The sequence below is a fragment of the Leuciscus leuciscus genome (assembly GCF_965113295.1).
Source record: "Leuciscus leuciscus genome assembly, chromosome: 11".
Taxonomy (NCBI): Eukaryota; Metazoa; Chordata; class Actinopteri; order Cypriniformes; family Leuciscidae; genus Leuciscus; species Leuciscus leuciscus.
In genome coordinates, this window is record NC_138735.1 from 33,490,978 (window position 1) to 33,509,976 (window position 18,999).

Sequence of the window (18,999 nt, forward strand, 5' to 3'; positions counted from 1 at the left end):
GCAATCAGAATATGTATGCTGTTTGAGCGTTCGGAAAGGGGTACCAAGGAGCTTAAAAGGGAGGCTGAAGTGTTTGCAGTGCAGCACAACAAAAGGAGATGTAACAATTGTGGGGGTGAGCACGATCTTGAGCGCAACAAATGCCCAGCTTTTAATAAACGCAGTAACTCATGCAACAAATGGAACCACTTTGCCAAGTGTTGTAGATCAAAGCCTCAATACACGGGTGGGAGGATGGCACCATCTAGTGAAAAAAACCTACACAGAATAAATGAAGTGGAAAGTGAACTCCACCAAGATGATTTTCACTGTGAAAGTGTGGACCTGCTTGCAAACAAAGGAGAAATATTCACCTCTCTCACAACGACTTGTAACAAGCAGATTAAGCTGAAAATAGACACTGGGGCTAAATACAATGTTATGTCTTTATCCACATTACAGTACATCGACCCAAATGCCCAAATTGATCAGTCACACAGAGTGAATCTGATAGCTTACGGCGGTCACACAATTCAGACACTGGGCACTGTCACCCTAGTTCTTTCAGGGGGAAAATTGCAATTTCACATAGTGGACAGAAATGTTAAGAGCCTGCTAGGCTTACCAGAAAGCATGAGGTTAAATCTCATACAACTTAGCCCAGAAGTACATGCTGTACAACAACAGGCTCCCGAGATGAGTGATTATGAGGACTTGTTTCGTACTGACACTGTTGGCAAGCTCCCAGTTATATATCACATGCGCCTGGATGAGTTGGTGCATCCGACTGTGTGTGCCCCCAGAAGGATCCCGCTGGCCATGAAAGACAAAGTTGCGCATGAGCTGGAAAGAATGACAAAAATGGGCATTATTGTGCCAGTGGAGGAGGCTACTCTTTGGGTGTCTGCCATGGCAGCTGCTGTCAAAAAGGATGGTTCGGTACGCATATGCATAGACCCTGTACATCTTAATAAGGCTCTCCTGAGGCCTTATCACCCGTTAAAGACTGTAGAGCAAGTAATCGCTGATATGCCATAGGCAAAGGTTTTCAGCATTCTGGATGCAAAGTGTGGATTTTGGCAGATCCCTCTGGACGAGGAATCATCGAAACTCACAACTTTTATGACTCCGTTCGGGAGGTACAGATTTCTACGAATGCCATATGGGATTTCAACTGGAAGTGAAGTTTTTCAGAGATGCATGGAACAGGTCTTTTCAGGCCAGCCGTGTGAAATAGTCGTGGATGACATCTTGATCTGGGGCTCTTCTGTTGAAGAACACGACAAACGCCTCAAATGTGTGTTAGACCGTGTCAGAGCCATCAATATGCAGCTGAACCCGACAAAATGTCGTTTCAGGGTCTCAGAGGTGCCATATGTAGGCCACCTTCTCACTGATAAAGGTGTCAAACCCGACCCAGAGAAAACCAAGGCCATCCGCCAGATGCCCACTCCAGAAGACAAACATGGTTTGCAGAGGTTTCTTGGCATGACCAATTATCTCTCGAAATTCATCCATCGGTACAGCGAGATAACAGCTCCCCTTCGTCAGCTCCTGCGCCAAGATGCACAATGGTGTTGGACTGAACAACATGCTGCTGCTGCAGACACACTTAAAGAACAACTGACAAGTCCACCTGTCCTACAGTATTTTGATGTGCTCAAGCCGGTGACATTATCCGCTGATACCTCCCAGCATGGTCTCGGAGCAGTCTGTCTTCAGGATGGCAGGCCTATTGCATTTGCATCGAGATCTCTCACAGACACTGAAGCGCGCTATGCACAGATTGAGAAAGAACTCTTGGGACTAGTCTTTGCCTGTGTAAAATTCCATGATTATATCTATGGCCGGCCAGTGACTGTGGAGACGGATCATCAACCCCTCATAACCATTCTGAGAAAGCCTCTGCACACAGCGTCGGTGCGCATCCAGCGCATGATGCTCAAACTTCAGCGTTATCATCTGAATGTGATTTATAAACGAGGCCGTGAACTGTATGTTGCAGATGCACTATCACGCGCACACCTCCCCACCACTGACAGTCCTGAAACCATTGAGGACTATGATGTGCTAGCTCTGGAAGGGGTGTTGTCATCTAGAAGGATTGAAGAACTTAGGCAAAACACACAGGCAGATGCTGTCTGCAAACGACTCGCAGACACGATTCTCACTGGCTGGCCTGCCTCATATAAGGAAATTCCACATGACATCCGCCCGTTCTATGCTATGAGGGATGTATTGACCGTGGATAATGGTTTGATTCTTCGTGGTCAGAGGTATGTAATCCCCCACTCGCTCCAGAAACACTACCTCACACAGCTTCACCAAGGTCATCCTGGCATTCAGTCCACCAAGCGACGGGCACGTGAGACCATGTTCTGGCCTACAATATACAGTGATATTGAAAGGGAGGTCTCCAGATGTGCTCCGTGCAATGCTCTAAAGCAGCATCAGATGAGAGAACCTTTGCAACTTCACCAGATACCAGACAGTCCATGGTCCATCACGGCAGCTGACATATTCGAGTGGTCAGGGAAGACTTACCTGGTTTTAGTGGACTCGTACTCTGGTTGGTGGGAGTATGATATTCTTCCGAACCTTTCCAGTAATGCTGTGATCAGGCTACTGAAACGGCAATTCGCTGTACATGGGATTCCATACCAGTTGATGACTGACAATGCAACATCATTTTCAAGCAGGGATTTCAAGAACTTTGCTCACCAGTGGGACTTTCAGCATGTCACGAGCAGTCCCAATTACCCTAGGTCAAATGGTCTGGCGGAACGTGGGGTCAGGTCTGCAAAGCATCTCTTAGAAAAGTGTGCACGTGACGGTTCTGACATCCATGCAGCTTTGCTCAACTTGCGCAACACACCCAGGGATGGCATGCCTTCTCCGGCGCAACGTCTACTGTCCCGACGCACCAGGTCCTTGATCCCCGTGGTACCATCCCAGCTCACACCGAGAGTTCAGACCAATGTTCAGGCTGCTTTGTTTGCACTCAGAGAAAAAGGAAAGATAAGCCATGACAAATCTGCCAGACGCCTTTCGCCTCTGGAGGCCGGACAGACGGTACGCATGGAGACGACCCGTGGGTTTGACAAGCTGGCCACAGTTTCAGGAAATGCCCTTCAACCTAACAGTTATATTGTCCAGTCTCATGGGAAGGCTTATGTAAGAAACCGCCGTCACCTTCTACGGGTGACTGAGTCATGCTGTCCAGATACCACCATCACGTCCATGCCAATGATCTCTCCAGAACCCCAAGCAAGGCCATGTACTGTGATGTCACGTGACACTTCAGAAAATGGATTTGACATGCTGTCGCCACTTGTTGTCACTCGATCAGGAAGGGTGTCCAAGCCTAATTCAAAGTTCAAAGACTTTGTTACACACTGATTGATTTCTCAGTACGTAGTGTTTCTAATAGATGTTAGCACGTGTATATGTTACATGTTGTTAGTGCTTATTTCCATTTTGCACTTGCTTAAAAAAAAAAAAAGAAGAAAGATGTAGAATATGTGGGTGTCGCACCTATTCATTGATGTACGGGAGCAGGATATTAGGAGGACAGAGTTAGGGGGCGGAGTTTAGGCAGTTGTTGAGAGGCTTCATGGAGGATGACATTAAAGCGAGTTCATCATAAAAGTTACCAAACGACTACTCTGTTTTGTGCACATCTACAGACTTGTTCATTAAAGCCTTTCGTCCTCCTTCTTCTGGACCTCTTCTTGTTGCATTCTGTGTCTCGTCCGCAACACAGACGGTAATGCTTGCATTTTTCTTCTTTCTTTAGCAAAGCTCTTTCTAATACATTTTCAATTTCTCTCTACTCTGCTATTTGCTTAATAAATGCTTACAATATTCAGTGTGGTAGGTTTTTCTTTATAAACCATTTTCTCAATAAATAATTTAACAACAACTTCTGGTGTCTTGCATATAAAAACACTTCCATAATATAAGGTTACCATTATGGTTGACTCCAATACATAAGTGCTTCATACACAAAAAGGCATATTTATAATGGAAAAATGTGCATATTCCATAACAATATCGATTACACACACCTCTGTGTCAGCTTATCGATGGTTAGGTCTATGCTAATTCAATATATGCATCATCTTATCTTCATCCTTAAAAGAATAATACAAAAACTGCCAACAGGAATAAAACATTTTAACGCGTGTACATTTAAAATATTGAAACTCTCCTGTGCAAGCAGCATTATGCGCAAAATATGACAGTGATTCAGACAACAGTTATGATCAGATGAATACATTACAATTGGCATATAGATGTGTTCATCTTTGAAACACTAATGATGTGATTTTATGAATGAAATCTACAGTAAGAGAGATCTGTCTCTCCATTGACAGGCTATGCAACTACCACTGTGACGTTTCAATAAAGTTCATAAAGAGATCCTGAAACTAATCCATATGAATTGAGCGGGTTATTCCAAATTTTCTGATGAAACTCGATCACTTTATATGATGAACAGACTGAATTTAGGCTTTTATTCACATATAAATATTGATCAGCGAAACAAACCTCAACTAATGGTGACTTTATTAAATAATTAAAGGTGAGTTTCAAGCATTTTATTTTATTATTTCAAGCACTGTAACAACAGTCAAATAGCTGTATTTTTAAGATATGTAACGTATGATGAATAATTTGTCAAGTTTAAATGGTATAACAATTATATTATTGTTGTTGTTATTATTACCAGTAATTTATTTCATTCATCTTTTTATTTTATTTTTATTTTTTAGCTGCTGCACTCGTTGTGTTCTGTCTTCCGGTTTGTATTTCCACAGCATGAAGTTAAGATCTTACGGATTTATGAATCGCTCGTTTTAAAATCTTCCTGGTCTACTGAATTTTGTTATGACATCCGTTTCAAACATTACACTGCTCATGATAACTTTCCTTAACTCTACAATAAGTAAATCCACTTCTCTAGCTAATTACTCTTCGACAGCGATGCCATAGAAATATACAGCGACCGCAAACACAGAAGTTCAAACATAATATTGTAAAGATGTGGCGCACTTGTTTCTCTGGTGCATAAGCTCTGAATCACATTGTGCTGTGATCCACAATAGGTAGAGGTGGTTTAAATAATTCTTAATCAGGATCAAACTCTTGCTCAAACATGTATGGCTGTATTTTCCCAGTTCATTATTCATAATCCTGAGTAATAATTACTATTACCATTGGATGAATTTTGTGTTAGTGGTTCTTCAGGTTGACATCCTCATAAGATTACTGTACTTCACTGAGACTCAACTCTTCATGGACAAAGTTCACTTTCTTGTCATTAAATATGTGCATTAAATAATGAATTTGACCAGAGCAGATTTGCCTGAAGTCTGATATACACCATCTTAAATTTACAACACAAACTTAACTCTTTTTCTCCAAGCTACAGAGTTGAAAAGGTTCAGAATGAGTCAGTTCTTATTCTCAAACGTTCATCATCAAATTCATCTCCATGTTATTTGAAAGTTTTTTTTTGATCAAATATCATTCAGAATAGTTTGACTTTGTGTGAAATGTCAGTCTCTGCTGCCCTCTTCTGGTCAGTCAAATCATCAAACAAACTTAAAAAAAATATATATATTCCAAAACTGATAGGAACCCATTGACTGATAAACAATCACCAATTCCTTTCTATTTGTCTATCTTTTCCCCCATCATTTTCATAATTTACTTCTATGATGGTTGCTTCCAGTAATACATACAATAAAAAATAAGTTTGAAAACACCTCGGTTAGCTAGCTTCTCGTTCCCTCTTCAGGGAACCAAGGTTACAGTCGTAACGGAGGCGTTCTCTTTCAAAGGACGCTATGGAAACATTTATACCCATGCCGCCATAATGACAAGTGCCTGTCTAGTGTGAAATTGTTGGAGCAGCTCTGTGGACGTAAGCATCTAATGCCCGAACAGGACACAGCAGATTATTTATTTCCTGTTCTGGATCCTGGAATGGAGGAGGACAGAAGGCCTGCTGTACAAGATCTGGCCACATTAGTAGGGACCTTGGGAACGTAACCCAGCCTAGGATGAAGAATCATGCATCTTCACCATGCCAGGTGCAAATTCCAAGCATGAAGGGGCAACCGATAGAGCTTGCAAATCTCCTATCTCTTGAGAGTCAGAAACTTGACTAGAAGCTCCTCAATAGGCTCGAGGGGAGCCAGCGAGAACCAAAGCCAAACCCCAAGCCAGCACCCTGGTGTGTACCGCAGGCCTCCATGTGCCACGGAGGAAACGTGCTACCAATGGTCTTCTCCCTAAGGATATTCCACCAAAAGTAATGTTGTAAGAAGCTATGGCCGCCTCATAAACCTTTAAGGTGGATGCTGATAACCCTGAAGTGGATCGCTCTCGCAGGAACTCCAGCACTGGACCAACAGGGCAGTTAAATGGGTACATTTTCTATAAATATTTTTGAGTCTTCATTTTCTTTTCTGACATAGCCTACTCCAGTTGTTAAAACACCATGAATCATAAAACCAGAAAAACAGAGCTAAAAGGGGAGCTAACCTCTTACTTCCATATTTAAGATGTTCAGCAGAGATATGATCTAAACCACTTGCTTTGTTGTCAGACAATTTGCTTATAGCTTGGTACACCTCATGTGTCATTTACATTTACATTTCTGCATTTGGCAGACGCTTTTATCCAAAGCGACTTACATTGCATTTCAAGGTACACATTTACAGTCTTATCAGTTGTTGCTTTCCCTGGGAATCGAACCCATGACCTTGGCGTTACAATGCTATACTGTTTGAGCTACAGGAAAACTTCTTAATAATGGAAAACGTCATCATAATCATTACTGTATCATTACCTTCAATGTAGTCAACATTATATAATTAATTTTGCACACAATTAAAAAGATTACAATAATGCTGTCTCCACAACTCTGCAATATTATCTACTCCAGAAACTCCATCTAGACTAGAGTACATGGAAGAGATATCCTGCAATTATTAGAAGTTCTCACTTCTTTCCAAAAATCAGCAATATTATTATTTAACAACTTCATGGCCATAGAATCAGCCCTTAGGGTTTGCTCATTTTTACAAATAAAGCGAATAGCAGATGTCACCGGGTGACGAATGGGAACTTCGAATAGAGAATGAGTCCCCCTGGGGAAACATTTCCGGTGTGACAACAGGCCGGTTCCAGTGTGGTGAATAATCCGGTTACTCGGTGTGAATTGTCCGGGCATAGGACCCCATTAGTATGCCAGTAGTATGCCTGATCTAAATCTGTTCTCGCGATAACTTGTAGCTAACGTGAGCTGTTTTAGTGTTATTATGTGGTAGCTTTATGTAGAATGCTAACTCCCGCTGCTATATGCAAGGTAAGATTAAATTAAATTGTATATTGTATATGTAAATTGTGTATATTCTATAGCTAATATTTAAAATCTCAAGTTGCGTCAATAGCAGAGGAGAAAGACCGCGAAATTTAAAAATACTACTGTTATTGTGTATGAAATGTAGTTTTAAGAGTTTTTCAGTCGACAATGTAGTTGTTTCAATCTCAAATATGTTGTTTGTTTATACAGATAGCGCCTATTTAAAATTTTGATCTGACGTTTTCGGAGATGTGAAATCCAAGGGATCACCGGACGTTCAGCGCTCATGTATCCCGCCTGGAACAGCCTTACCTCGGCTAGTTCTGCTGATGTCTGCCGCTGGTTTATGTCTCTAGTCTAGTGGTTAAACATGAGATAGAATTCGTCTTGTGTAGGCTATATCTAACGATCTTTGATATCATTAATCTATAATTTGTTCCCTGGCAAATCGTTTTGGCTGAGGGCAAAGTTTTAGTTTCATAACTTTATATAACGTTAAATTATTTAGGCTATTTATCTTTAACGTTGTAGCCTGCTGACTTACGTTTGACTGAATCGTTTTACTTAATTTATTTCTTGACTTGTATAGCTTCGTATACCTTTTAGGCTACTTATACTTTTATAATGGCTATTATTGATCAATAAAACTGAAATTTAACAAAAAGAGAGAGGGTTGTGTCATTTTATTTTGTATAGCCTATGTAAGAATATTTTAATATATATAAAATATGATATCACCAACACGGCATGTATTTTTTTCATGTAGGCTATGGGATGGGAAGTATTTCAGAGTATTGAAAGAAATCAAGTATCACTGACAAAGGCTCAAAAGAGACTTTTTCTTCAATAAATAACATGATTTAAATACTGTGTGTTGCGTTCCCTCAACATTACCTCTTTATGTCTCTAACACAGGTGGACATCTTTATTACAAGACTGCAGACGGATCAAACCATCTAGTTGTCATGGATGAGAAACAGAAGGAACGAGTCCTTCGGGACTGCCATGACAACTCAGCTACAGGTGGGCATCAGGGGAGAACAAGGACATGCAATAAGATTGCAAGCGCATACTATTGGCAAGGCATCTTTTCGGACGTCACGAAATGGGTAAGATAATTTTAGACTCAAATTCCCGAACCACGAGATGGTTTCATACAGCCCCTCAAGTGTAAATAATTAACTCATGGGTACGTTATGTAGAGGCCACGACATATTATATTGAGGCCACAAGATCATATTATATTAAATACTTAATGGTGTTAAGTCGTGTCCTCAAGATCCTATGTTCAGTTTGAGACCCCTGATGTAGTTGTACAAAGTAATGTGTTTCTGTTGTTTGTAATGTTACAAATTTGATAACATTTTTGAGACATATTTGTAATAGCTTTAATTAGTCCCGGTTTCCAGAAAACGTCCAAACAAAAAGCTACAAAAGGGCCAAATTTCATCCCAAAATTTCACTGTATGCGAGTCTCTATTTGCCCCAATGGAATAAATGCTTTGTGGGATCTCCATATCTCAGCTCTGGAAGGCTCTAGAGCCTCCAATCATGCATTCATGTCTATGTCTCAGCACCCTCTAACAGAATCCAAGATTTCAAGAATATCCAAGAAACTTTATTTTTCGACCCAAAATATCTATAAGGGGTAGTAGTTTTTTGGGGGCGAAAAATAAAGTTTCTCGGATATTCTCGAAACCGTGGATTCTGTTAGAGGGTGCTGAGACATAGACATGAATGCATGATTGGAGAAATTTTGGGACTCAGGCGAGCCCTCCATATGTGTCCAATGGCAGCTTATTTATATGGTCTTTTGTACACGAACCTCCTATATGTACTTCTTTTATTATTCAACAACATTTTATTGAAATCTACTATTTCTTTTAGATTCTTGACACAAGGATTGCACAGCTCTGTAAAGCACATGGTGGAACTGCTTTACAGGTGCACACGTTTGTGCTCTGGTGGCGATCCTTCACTATCAAGAAACATGTGGATGACAGTCACATTTCTTGTCTGAAGGTAAACGAAAATCTATGAAATAAATTTCAGGGGCAGGGGACACATTTACTTACTTATTTACTTAAAAATATTTTAAAGGACTTTGATGAGAATGACACAGTCCTTATTCTAAGGATTGTTGGTGGACAGAGCCCCGAAAAGGGAAACCACTTCATTTTGTGGGTATGTGTGGATAAAAAAATAAATTTTTACTCAACAGTTGTTACTCTGGTTAAAGCGGTTTCTGTTTATGTTGTAAAGGTCTTGGATGGTTTGCTGAATCGTATTCGAGTTTACGACCCCACTGGCAACTACAAGTCACTTTCTGCGATGGACCTGGCTATACTAAGGTATTATGTGCTTTGTAAATGTCAAAATTGTTATCTTTATTTACTAATGTACATTTATTAATTTCATTTTTCTTTTGTACAAAAGCAATGCCTTCCGAAATACTTGGGACTAGGGAAAATGGACTGTTGAGTACCCAGAACAGTGGAGGCTGGCTGACTCTAACAACTGTGGGGTTTTGGTTTGTACAGTAAGTTAAATAAATGCTTTTATTTATTTATTTTATTTTATTGTTATCTACATTACTTTAACAACTGTGTTTATTGCATTAGATGGCAGAAATGGAGGAGAGGGACAAATGGACCTCCATGAAAAACGAGGTGATACAGGGAGACGATCTGTGGCATCTGAGAAGATATCACGCATCATCAATGGCAGCATATGCTGTTCAGCATATGACGTATAAAAAGTATGTGTAAAATGTGTGTCCTCATTCATATAAATGAACTTAAAAGTTAAATAAATCAAGTAGATCGATGATTTTTTTTTAAATATAGGACAGTCGAGGAGGTGGAAAAAAAAGGAATTTGTTCTCTTGTCAGTGACTACGTTTACTTGCAGCCAATAACCCGTTCAAAACCGGGATATTAGCAATAACCCGGTCGCGCACGGCCATGTAAACACCGGCAAAAACCCGGATATGCTCATATCCCGGTTTTTAAAAACCCGGATATTATACCTGGGGTACCCCCTTTCTAACCCGAATATTTGGTCATGTAAACGCGTATCGGCATATCCCCATCAAAAGGGACATTGATTTGTGTTCTGCGCATGTTCTATTCGCAAGGAATCTTGGTCTTTTGAGTAGGGACGGCGCATACAGAAACCCGCGTGCAGTATACCGGAAGTAAACAAGAAGTAGAGGTAAACATGGCGAGACGCAGCACAGCACCACACTTTTGGAGCGAGGAGGAAAGCGCAAACAAAGGCGATCGCTATCTGCCCCGAACTATTCATTATCCGCATGCTGCTGCTGTTGTTGTTGCCTTTGGATACAGGAAAAAGAATCGGAAATGACGCATATTGCGTCTTAAGGAAGTCCGTACGTCCAGACGCTAACCGCGTGTCGCCGTTTACATCGGGATATTGTAAATTCCATGTATACAGGAGTAACTCTCTCTGCTCACGCATGTAAACGCGTTATTCCGAATGTTTCAGAAACCCAAATAGTGACCCTAACCCGACCATAACCCGGATATTGGCTGCATGTAAACGTAGTCAGTGATACTGAAATTCAGGTACATATAAGGCTGGACTCACATATCGCGTCTTTTGCGCGCTCAAGTTCATTATTTCAAATGTAGGCGCGCGGTATGCGCGCTCATAATGGAAGCGACGCGGTCGCGGTGCGACGCGCTCATTTTTTCCATGCGCGTCCGCGCCGCATCGAGATAAAAACATCTCAACTTTTCAGAATGCCGCAAGCGCACCGTAGGTCACGTGACAAGAACCTAACACTGTAAACTGCTGCACTAGTTACTAAAAAATATTTTTACTAAAAATATTAATGCTCACAACTGATTCATTGTTAAATCCATCATTGTTTATACAGAATTGTTCTATATTCTATATATAAATGTGTATGTGTTTGCTATTTCTGGCGTTTTATGACCACTTCAGTTATAGTCTAACCTCAGACAAATGCAGAGCCGTTGCTCAGGAGAGATGGTTTCACGGCAAAAGCTCTGTTTACTGATGCTTGGGCCAACTTTTGGTCCTGGTCCACTCTGAAATAGGCTTTGAACCGTTCATTGTCCAGGCGGAGCTCTTGGATCAGCTGGTGAAATTCCCCATGTTTTTTGCGTTGTTGGAGTATCGGGTGCACCCACACACTGTAGCGTTTTTTACTTTTCTTAGAAAATAAATCTTGTAACAGAGTTACAGCAAGGGTTTTTCTGTGGTGGAAATCCATTTCTGAAATTTCCTTGCTGTAACGGAGAGCGCAGCTGATGGTTGCTTAGCAACGACAGACGCCTCCGGAGCGCAACCGCGTCCTAGCGCTTTTGAAAAAGGAGAACGCGACGCGCCTAGCGTTTTCTACGCGTTTTTAGGCGCGATATGTGAGTCCAGCCTAAGACTTTACAAAATTTAAAATGGCTAGATATTGTTTGCTATGCAAAAAATTTTTTTAGGAGTTGTTTCAAGGAATTGTGAAAGGCTCACTGACACCCCACGTGGAACAAATGGTGGCAAATGAAGACTGGGAAAATGACAAAACCTAAGAGCTTTCATCCAGCCTTGTCAGCAGATGTTGAGGAACTTCTAGGACACATCGACAACATTGTGTTTGAGCAAAAGAAGGACAAAAAGCTTGAACATATCGACCTTTTAATGTGTGAATTGATTCCTGAGGTAAGCATTTTATGGGATCGTGTGAGTACAAATAAGTACTTGAATTTTTTATATCACCAAAAAAACTCATTTTCTCACCCTGGTATCATTTGATAATATGTTGGGAGAAACTGATTGCTGATTTTCATATGTTTTGGTGAACTAACTCATTAAACTAACTCATTAAGTAATTACTTTTTTTAATCTTTTGTACAGATCAGCCTTATAATACTGAGACGAACGGAAGGTTTCAGTCACTTTTGGGCTGATATATCTTATCTTGTGGAGTGTGTCATTAAAATAGCCTTTTAATGGCACAACATCCCAGGTTCAACGAGCTAACTACGTTCTGCTGCATTGCACCTTTGGGCTTGCATATCAAAGTAAAAACAGTGAGTGATGTTCCATAGCACTAAAGACTGTGCAAATGTACAGTTGAACATGATGTGTTGCAGCATGTTTGTGTGTTTTTGCAGAGTTCCCTCAAGCCAGTCCATGACACCTAGTCCAGCATCCTCGCCTACCAGGTCATGACCCCACCATCTAAAGGGGAAATTGACTGACTGCATCTTCAAGGCCTTAGGATGGTTCCACAAAGAATTGACTGCACATACAACATGAATTTACTTCAAACTAAAGATTTGACCTTTCATACAGCAAAAGACACTGCATCTATTTGTGTCTCATTAGTTCTCAAAAAACTTTAACCTTACAGTTCATTAAATATTTAAACACAGCTAAATCAACAATAATTGTTTTTAAATCTTCACAATGTATAGCCAGAGAACTATCACACAAGTATTTAGGAAAGTAAAGACATACAAAAGTATGTCTGTTTAAAGCTGCTTTGTATTGTTGTGTATTTTTAAAAGCTCTATAAATGTCCTAAAACGATGTGCATTTTGCTTGTAGTTTTGTGTTAATAAAAATGTAATATATTACATCTCATAATTCAGTTGAATTAATTATGTATTGTATTGTGTAATTTAATTAAATTTTTATACAAGTTTTGGTTCACTAATTTTATTACATTAAATGTTATTGTGTTGTATGATGTTCTGTATTAAGAATTAATTATGCCATAAATCATATGCATTAGTCAGAAATGACATGCTTGTAATAAAAAAAGCATATTATGCCCTATTGCTTAATAACAAATAACTTTGTCACAAAACATACTTAAAAATGGTATTTCTTTCAAATAAAAGATTATTATATGAATTAAGGGGTTTACATTACATTACATTAAGATTTGTGATTCCATAATTTTATTATACTGTTCTTTAGTCATGGCTTGACAACCGATTAATATTTATACCCACAAAACATAGCTAGCATTCTGTAATTTATTTAAATGTCTAAACTGTTAATAAGAAAAATAGTAATATACACAAATAAACATTATGTTATGGCTCTTTTAATAAATAAAAGTGTACCTGTAACATATTGTGCTGATTATTGCGATAAAAAAGAATGGCATAATTATAATTGCACTACGAATTGCTGTGAATACGTTAAGGCAGTATCCGTGCAGTATAAGCTCAGGTCATCGGATAACGTTAGCTGTATGCTATGCTACTATCTAAGCTAACTAAAAAACACACTAACAACGAGAAATGTTTAATTTCACAATCTATAGCTTCGGTTAAATACTAGTATATGAAACGTATAATTTAAAATACATTAAATACATTAATGACTCGTTATAACGTAGTACAAACGTCTTCTATAATAAAGTGATTTTGTATGATTTGTAACCAGGCACTAAAGCGATTACCCATAAAACGTGCCAATCGGATTGCTTGGGTCTTACGCCCGGACTATTCACACCGAAGTGACCGATAATTCACCACACCAGCGGCCTGTCATGGCCGCCTATGTTGATGAGTAACAGCTGCAGTGGATAATCAAGCAGCTATTGGAGCGTGTGTTGGGAACGGGTGATTTAAAAGAGCGGCCGTTTGAAGAGACAGGCGCGTGTGCAGGCAAGCAGAGCGGTCTCGATTAAAGTTGAGGTTACAGGAAGACGAGAGGCAGAGGCGGCGGGACAGCAGCAGAAGTAAAGACGGTTGGTGTGGCGAGGGAAACGAGTGTGTTCTGAATTACAGATTGTTGGTCGAACTTGGTGTCTCCCTTTTGAAAGTATCATCATAGTGGATTTGCCGGCCCCGACGAGCTGAAGTGAAGGTACACTTTCCACTGTAAGCGGTGTGTCACTGCAGTGTTTGACGATTGAAGTGAGCACGTGTGAGGATTTAAAGTGGTTTGATGCATGCACGAGTATGGGAAAGTTTGATGTTACCAGCACTCTGAAAGCTTAGTCGGAGATCGTCTAGTCCGGTGGGGTACCAAGAATTAATGTGAACATAGAGAACCTGTTGTCTGCCGCTGAATGCTGCCATTGCTGTTCTGTGAACATAGAGAACCTGTTCTGTGAACATAGAGAACCTGTTGTCTGCCGCTGAATGCTGCCATTGCTGCCCTGTGGTAAGAAGACTCAGTTATTAACTGCTGGATTCTGTACTCACTATTGCTGTTCTGTGAACATAGAGAACCTGTTATCTGCTGCTGAATGCTGCCATTGCTGTTCTGTGAACATAGAGAACCTGTTATCCTCCACTGCATTCTGCCATTGCTGCCCTGTGGTAAGAAGACTCAGTTATTAACTGCTGGATTCTGTACTCACTATTGCTGTTCTGTGAACATAGAGAACCTGTTATCTGCTGCCGCATGCTGCTGCTGTCCTGTGGTAAGAAGACTCAGTTATTAACTGCTGGATTCTGTACTCACTATTGCTGTTCTGTGAACATAGAGAACCTGTTATCTGCTGCCGCATGCTGCTGCTGTCCTGCGAAAGGAAGGTGACACTATCTGATATCTGATGCTGTCCTGTGACAAGAGAAAGCCCATTGTCTGCTGCTACCCACCTGTAGTCCCTTGTGTCCTGCCCACCACCTACTGCTGACTACTGCATTTCATCTGAACGGTCATCGTCTTCTGCCTATTGTATATTGTTCATTGCTCACATTTACATTTACATTTATTCATTTAGCTGACGCTTTTATCCAAAGCGACTTACAATTGCTATATATGTCAGAGGTCGCACGCCTCTGGAGCAACTAGGGGTTAAGTGTCTTGCTCAGGGACACATTGGTGTCTCACAGTGGATTCGAACCCGGGTCTCTCACACCAAAGGCATGTGTCTTATCCATTGCGCCACCACCACCCCTTGTGCTCACCACAAGAAGGTCCTGGTCCTTCATCCAATCCCCGTTGTCCTGTGAAAGAGAGGTGACACTCAGTTATCTGATGCTGTCCTGTGAGAAGAGAAACCCCACCGTCTGCCGATCCTTACCTGTAGCCTCTTGTGTCCTGCTCACTACTTACGTTGGTCTGCTGTCTGCCATCTGAAGGTCCCGGCCCCTGGACCAATCCGTCCCCTTCCCCCTTCCCACATACTTATATCTAGCATTAGCAAGTTTCTTAAACTCAGGCTCAGGCTCTTGTCTGGGTCTGCCCGCCATAACCCATAATTTGGAAGCTTCCCTGGATTCAGCATGGTTCTGTCAGGACCGCTATCGTCAAATACAATTGACACTTAGCATACAGTTAGGATTGGCGGTCTGGTTATGTTCTGGGCTAGCATGGATAAGAGCAGGAGAGCAGCAATAACCCTCCTTAGGGTAAACAGAACAGAACCAACATGAATGCATGCAAATATATTTAATTCAAGATTTTAAAGTACAACATAATTCGAGAATTTATTCTGATTCAAGGGGAATGACAAGGCCAAATCCTGACTGACGAGAGGAGGAGCTGGGGAGGGAGGAGGGTAATCAGCTCCTGAGAAACACGACAGCTGCTGATAATACTGAAGGAGCTTATATATGTATACAGTGATAGAGACGTATTCCTATACATATAAATATGGCTTACTACAATCATACAAAACATTTACCATATCCTTATTCAGAGAGCAGATATCCCTCCCATGATTGACATCTTTACAGTTAACATCGCAACACATGATTGCATCCTTGGGTAAACAGATATAACTCAAGGGTCTATCTGTACCAACATAATAAGCTAAAAGGTCCTCCTTTTAAAGTTCTGACCTATCTACAGTCGTGATAGTTAATAAAATCGCAGTAGTTAGGAAAGCAAACACTTGGCCTTGAGCAGAGTTAATTCTGAGTTAAACGTTGATTTAAAAAAGCATAATTTATTAACTGACAGGCCTATATTTACATCTGTGAACTATGGTGTGGTGCATGGAGAAAACATACACACACGTAGATATGTAAGGAATATTTTCCGTTGGGTTTAAAATCCAGAAACATCTCAAATGGGCTAAATTGCCTGCTTTCCATTCAGTATTTTTTCCATAAATTTCTCCCATTGGGATTTTTTTTCTCTAAAGCATTTATTTAACACTTATAAATATAATTTCCATTCACATGGCTTCTGCTTAATTGAGAAACTAATGATAATCATATTTCAACTCTGCAGTCAAATTCAATCTGTTATGTGGCATTCAATGACACGGTTTATATATTTGTATTATTATTATTAGCCTATTATATATATATATATTTTTATATATATATATATATATATATATATATATATATATATATATATGTATACCTACACACAGAGAGAAAGAGGCTAATAATAATACTAATACTGTATTACCCTAAATTGGCCTAAAATAATATAAATAAAGGACAATACTGATACGATTTCTAATAGATTGTAAGATTGTGGAAGCCATCTCGTTGATGTTTTCATGTTTCATCGACAGAGAACAGTGTGTGTTCATGAGAGCAGCAAAGATTTATGTTCATTATTACAACTGGTAAATACAGGCGGTTCCATGCCTTAGTTACACATTAAGTACATTTTGTTGCATGTTATTATATTTTGTATTAAAGTACTTCAGTAATTACTCTGTAACACAAACACCATAAAGTGTTACACAGCTTTTCTGTCTTTATATCCAATGACTGAGAATTATTTTAAAGGCTATACCAGCAAGTTTACACCCAAAACATGTTCAGTATGAAACTATGCCACCAGTGAATGAATGTTGTGATATAGTAATCCATCATTGTTCTGGTAAACTGTGTTAAAATCATCTGCATAAGGGAGCTTATTCATTATCAGAATGAAACAAGATAATATTTTGTAACCTGTATAATGTGACAATTTTTGTGCATCCAGTGGCATCAAAAGTAGTTTGAGATGATGAAATATTTGCTGCAGAAACTTAGTTCTATGAATTCAGACATAAAAAAAATTAGTCAATAATAATGTTATCAAACTTTATTAGTAGAAGCATTCGTCCATTTTTATCCATTCAACAAGAGTCTTTTTGCAAGAGCTCATAAAGAGATGATATGAGGAGATGATAAGGAGTATATAAAGAGTGTTTTAGGCATTAAGTAGAAAGGATTACAGAACTCTGCAGTTTACAAGTACAGTGTTTAAAAAGGCTAAACATCATCATACCAGGTTACCAGCATCATGAGGCAGAAAACTCAAATAGGGCGATGAGTGTGTCAGCGCTCTGTAGATCATTCAGAAATGGCAGGTGTAGCAGAGGATGTCACACTGGATGGTGGGTCTATTTCCTCCAGTTGTTTCTTTACACGTTCAAACTCTTTTTGCCACTCCTCCTTGGAGAGAGAGGAAGGACTGACCTCCAGAAACTTGTAGGCATCTTTGGTCTGGAGCTTAAAGATGACGGATGCTCTTTGACAGTTTTCACCAAAACAGATCCAAGCCTGAGGAATTAAAAACATTTATAAGTCAAGTCTCCTTTATTTATATAGCGCTTTTTACAATACAGATTGTATCAAAGCACTTCTTCCCTTATGTACAAATAAAGATAATGGGTCTCCTTCATGAAACACGAGCAGAACGAATTTTTTGTGTAAATCGTGTGTAAAGTGGTTCTGGCGTAAATTTTCGGATTCATTAAAATGTTCGTATTTTCCAAATGTTAGTTGGTACGAAAGAAATCTCCACCTGCTCCCAGCCACGCGTAAATAGTGCGTTTAACATCCGAACGTTTTGTTCATTAATAAGGCTGCATTTTAATTCACCTTAATCGGGTACATACAGTATTTACACAGCATTTTGAAAAAATATTATATATAGTAATTACATACGTTTTTTCTTTTTACTTTTATTATGAGAGCCAGTAATAGCATCTGCAAACGGAACACAAGTCCGCAAGTCACAAGTGTTGCAGTCAAGCTTCATGTCGAACTATTTTCTTTTCACTTCTGGGACTGTTCGATTTACAGATGAAACTCCATTAAAGCGACACTATGTAACTTTTCAACCTTCATAATATATTTCCAAGATCCTTGTGATGGTACATCGACTTACAATAGGTTGAATGACACGTCTGCCATAGCCTGACAGGGACTGTATCGCTTTTACTGGCTTTAACTTCGGGGTTCGGGTAGTAACAAGAGCACAAAAAGAACTACAAAATTCGACTGCTTTACGGCATACGTCACTTCCCCCACCACTTCGTCAAATTTGGAGGTGAGAGGCCAACCAGCGTTTGTTTTCGGCTTCCGTGCGTATGTTTTTGTCATGGGGGTTGTTTACACCTGGCCACTTCATGCATTTTCTCAGATCGGATAGCTATCCGATCGTGAAAAGTCCAGGTTTAAATGCCCTCCGAAACGCATTTGAGACGGATTTGAATCCGATCCCTCAAACCACTTCAGGAGGAGATCTGAGACGCATTCCAGACGAAACTGGACAAGTGTAAATGCATATGGTTGTTCAAACCACATATGTAAATTGTACTCCTCCCAAAAATGCTAAAAAAAAAAAAAAAAAAAAAACGTGTGAGAGCGTGTTATAGGCTATATGTTATATCCAGATATGACGACGCGCTGGAACACGCATCACCGCAGATGAGCAACTGCATCAAGCCAACGGGC

General features: G+C 39.9%; 1 protein-coding gene and 1 long non-coding RNA gene across 2 annotated transcripts in view; one reads left to right on the forward strand and one right to left on the reverse strand.

The window, feature by feature from the left end:
• LOC309509820 (uncharacterized protein) overlaps window positions 1-18,999 on the reverse strand; it is a 51,372-nt gene that overhangs the window by 25,618 nt on the left and 6,755 nt on the right. The gene's annotated exons all lie outside the window — the stretch shown is intronic.
• Window positions 10,286-13,110, forward strand: LOC309509650. Its single transcript, XR_014209972.1, has 4 exons — window positions 10,286-10,941; window positions 11,836-12,055; window positions 12,251-12,430; window positions 12,511-13,110. It is a non-coding gene; the product is annotated as an uncharacterized lncRNA (long non-coding RNA).